General features: G+C 46.6%; 1 pseudogene; it reads right to left on the bottom strand.

The window, feature by feature from the left end:
• Positions 1–3,734: 3,734 nt before the first annotated feature.
• Positions 3,735–4,654, bottom strand: LOC107542977 (ras-related protein Rab-7a pseudogene; annotated as a pseudogene).

Raw genomic sequence — 4,654 nt, 5'->3', positions numbered from 1 at the left:
TACAGAAAGTCCCCATCTGTTCATGCAAGTTGGCCACCTTTTCCTACTAGACCCTTTAACACATTAGTCACTATCATTTTAAAGTCCCTGTCTGGTAGTTCCAACATCTGTGTTATCTGTGACTCTGATTCTATGGATTTCTTTATCTTCTGACAATTATTGGGCTTTTTTCTCTCTTGCCTTTGTTTTATTTTGTTTTGTTAATCCTTACCCAAGGATATTTTTTCCCATTGATCTTTTTAGAGCGGCTGGAAGGGAAGGGGAGAAACAGAGAGAGAGAAACATCTATGTGAGAGAGACGTGTCGATGGGTTGCGTCCTGCATGCGCCCCCACCCTGGGGATCGAGCCTGCAACCAAAGTACATGCCCTTGACCAGAATCGAATCTACCCTTCAGTCCCCGGGCTGACTCTCTAATCACTGAGCCAAACAGGCTAGGGCTCTTTCTTGCCTTTTTATGTTTTGTAAATTTTTTATTAAATGCCCGTCGGTAGAACAGCAGAGACTGAGGTAAGAAGTATTTATGCCTGGAAGTGGGCCTGCCTCTTCTGTCAGCCTGTTGGTCCGGGGGCTGAGTCAGCCTGGTCAGGAGTCAGGCAGGGTTTGGGGTTTGTTGTTGCTGTCATTACCTCAGTGCAACACAGGCTTTGAGTTTCTCTAGTGCTGGGCTGCTTAGAGTAGGGCCTGGGGTATCAGAGGGCTTTTCTGTGTCCCTGCTCCATCCTCAGCTTTTCAGCCGTCCCTGCATGCCTGCCCTCCACCGGGGTAGACTGCTGTTGCTTGCTGTTTGGTGCTAGGCTCATGGAGGGGCAGGGCGTGGGGTGGAGGGGGTGTCCCTGTTATCATGGTTCAGCTTCAGTCTTGTTAGTCCTATGCCCCTGAGATTCAGGAGAGGGGCTTTCTCAGTATTTCTGCTCCTATTCCCTGTGACAGCCAAACTTGGCCTTATCTCTATGGCTGGTTTTGGGTGGCCAGAGTTTCCTGCCCCCTTCCCCAACAGAGTGGACCTTTGCTTGAATCTTCAGCCCAAGACAGTTTCCTGCTTCTCCCTGCGGGGTAATTGCTTCTTCCCCCCAGAAGCAATGGATCTTTGCCTGTGTTCAAGAGGGACAAGAAGCTTTTTACCCCTCACCCAGAAGCAGCTGAGTTTTGCTTTTATCCCTCCCTGTAAGCAAGAATTTCCTCCTCCCCCAGTAGTTTAAGGTTTTTGCTTATAAGAGAGGAGGATTGTGGAAGCAGCTGAGGCTGTCTTCGTTCCCCCAGCAGCTGCCTTAATCAATTCCTACATGCTTGCACCACCAAGGAGGAAGGCTCTTTGCCAGTTCCTGCCCTGCTCCTGCTTTTTCTCATGAACCTCGGGGGAGGCCTGTGGAAGAAGGCTTGCCTGTGAGTACAAACTCCCCTGTGCACGCTAGCCCATGTGCAGCCTTTATAATTGTGTTCCATTTTTGTTAGGTTCTTCTTACCTGCTTGTCTGCCAGTCACCTCTTTCTCACGTGGTCTGCTAAAGTTGAAACAGGTCATGTGAACCTCTCTCCTTGAAGAGCTTTACTTGGTTGCCTTGTGACCTCAGCTTTCTAAGGACTCGAGAAAAAGCTATGATTTTGTAGATGATTTAGCTATTTCTCATTGCTAGGATGGGAGTGATATTTTCTTGTACCATTCCACATCCTAAGGAGAAATAGAAGTCCTCAAGTAACTATCATCTCTTTCTCAGACACCTGCAACCACCTCATAGCTGGTCGCCTCTAATTTTGCTCCTCTCCATACTGCATCCAGTAAAGTGTAAAAATTCTGTCACCAGCAGAAACTGGAAGGAATGCAAATACTTGAAATTAGCTACATAAAATCTGAACCTAGGTCATGGTGCACCAGTCATCTATTGCTGAGTATCAAACCAACCCAAGACCTAGTGGCTTAAAGCATGAAATTTATTGTTCATATATCTCCAGGGCTTTGCAGAGACAGCTGGGGCAGCTTTAAGACTAGGGCCTGAAATATGTCTGATGCCTGGGTGGGAAGGCTCAAACAGCTAGGGACTAACCTGCTGGGAGCCCCTCTATCTCTGTGTGGCCTCTCTACTATGATGGCTTTAAGGTGGTCAGACTTCTTACCTGTTGGTTCAGTATACCAAGGAGCATGTTGAGAAAGAAAGAACCCAGGTGGGATGTTTGCATGATCTAGAATCAGAAGTCACATTATTTATGCTACACTCTGTTTGCAAGGCAGTTGCATAGCTCTACCCAGATTCCAGGGAAGGGAGCATTGACCCAACATCTCAATGGAGGAGATGTTGGGTCAATCATCTTATCTTACCTCATCACCTGGTAAGATCAAAGTGTGGGATGTGATATGGCCTCTTTGGTAAATACAGTCTACTATACATGATTCTGTTTGTTCTGTAAGAGTGAAAACGTTAACTTCAAAGAAACCGAGCTAAAAAGTTAAAAAGGAAAACTACGAGCCCTCTAAATGCATTATTTCATGTAGACATATTATTGCCAAGTAAGAATTTGTGTTCCTCTAATCAATTTAATCTTGTCAAGCCCATGGCAGCCATAACCATCTTCCTAGATGCAAATCTGATCCTGTCACTGCCCCTCTTAAAGTCACCCCTTTAGCTCCCTGTTGGCCCCGTAATAAATTCCAAACTCCTTAACACGGCTCACACAGCCCTTCACACCTGCTTATTAATTTTCAGCCTCACCTTTTGATGCTTCCTCCTTGGTCCTTCATGCTCCAGCTACGCTGCACTAATTTCCAGTCTGCAAACAATTGTTTGCCTTTGGGCCTTTGTATACGCTGTTTTCCTCTTCTGGGACTTTTCTCTGCCTCCGTGCTCTATCCCTTTATTCTCCCTGCTATTCATTTTTCTGAACTCAGCTTCCTAACATGGCCTCTCTCCTACCTACCACTCTGACCTTCCTAGAGCTCTCATCTCCTTCCCATATGCTCTCAAAGCACCCTGGCTCACACCTCGGCTCTGCAACAGCAGTGATTACGGCACTAATTAGCTAGGCCGTAGCTTCCCCCTCATCATTCCATGTGGGAGGATGTGGTTTTGTGTTTTGTTTGTTTGTGTGTTTACACTAATTTATACATTTTTAATTGGTTGCATATATTAACATGTACTATAAGAGTCTTTTCTAAGAAGCATTACATAGTAAATGGATACTGTAAAAAATATCTGATTAGTTAAAAGTAACAAGAATTAACAGATACATACAAAACTCAGCCTGATTGGACTGGGGGTCAGCCTGTAATGAAGCATGGGCACCAGCCTTCCCAAGTCTAGCCTTCACAACAAGGGGGTGGGGATGGGGTAAAAAGATCACAAGATCATAAAAAAAAATCAGATAACTAATTAGACACATATTAACTATAAACAGTTCTCTCTCCCTGGTGGAGAAAGAGAATAAGCTTCTGACGCTGACTCCACACCAGAACAATTTCTACAGTTGGCCCATCCTGTTGCCACATGAAGGCTGAAGCAGTGGGTGGACAGACCGTGATGGAGTCATCACAGGCCTGGGCTGCTAGAGCCTGTCTGCTTATGTCAGATCTGTGAGTGCGTGTGTGTTGTATGGAGGGGTGAGTGTGTTTGGTGGGATTTCTTTTGACAGCTGGATATGAGAGATCACTTTATGTTTTGTTTGAAAGAGGGGGGGTTGTGTTGGAAGGCCTAAGTGTGTTCTTGGTTTGTGAAGGGCTCTGTGCTCTGCTCTCACTGCCCATTCAGCAACTGCAGCTTTCCGCCAAGGCTTCGGCCTGGTCATTCTTGTCGTCTGATGAGTTCAGGAAATTCATTGTATAGCTCCACCTCCGTTTCCTGTTTAAGTGCATTCCGTGCAATATTCTGGAATGCCTGCTCCACGCTGATGGCCTCCTTGGCACTGGTCTCAAAGTAGGGAATGTTGTTTTTGCTGTAGCACCATCCCCGTGCTTATTTTGTGGCCACTTGTCTGTTTTCAAGGTCAATCTTACTTCCCAACACCATGAAAGGAAAGTTTTCAGGATCCCGAGGACTGGCCTGGATGAGAACCTCATCTCTCCAACTATCAAGGGTTTTGAACATGTTGGGGGCAGTCACGTCAAATACCAGAACGCAGCAGTCTGCACCTCTGTAGAAGGCCACACCGAGAGACTGGAATCGTTCCAGTCCTGCTGTGTCCCAGATCTGCACTGTAACTAGTCTGTCATCCACCATCACCTTCTTGTCAGAAAGTCTGCTCCTATTGTGGCCTTATACTGATTACTGAATTTCTTGTTCACATACTGGTTCACAAGTGATGTCTTACCAACTCCAGAATCTCCCAGGATGATAACCTTCAGCAACACTTTCTTCCTAGCAGCTCTGCTGGGGGGCTCCGAGCCGGGCATGTAACAAGGGAACACAAGGGAGGACAGAGACAGAGAAGTTCAAGTTCCAATTCCAGCAGATTCTTCAGCGCTCTCCAAGACTCCGGCACCAATGCAGCTGCCACCTTGGGCTTTAAGGCCAAGGCTGGGGCTCCGCTCCCATTTCCACTCCCATGACAGTGCCTAAGCCTGGCGGGGGCTCAACGAATACTGGTTAGATGTATGAATCTGTACCTTCAATAACCCCATTCTGAGTTCAAGTAAACAGCCGCCCCACAAACCTAAGATTGCTATGG

Source organism: Miniopterus natalensis, chromosome 1 (assembly GCF_054644295.1).
Source record: "Miniopterus natalensis isolate mMinNat1 chromosome 1, mMinNat1.hap1, whole genome shotgun sequence".
Taxonomy (NCBI): Eukaryota; Metazoa; Chordata; class Mammalia; order Chiroptera; family Miniopteridae; genus Miniopterus; species Miniopterus natalensis.
Note: the sequence above shows the minus strand (reverse complement) of the source record. Positions and strands in the feature narration are given on the sequence as shown.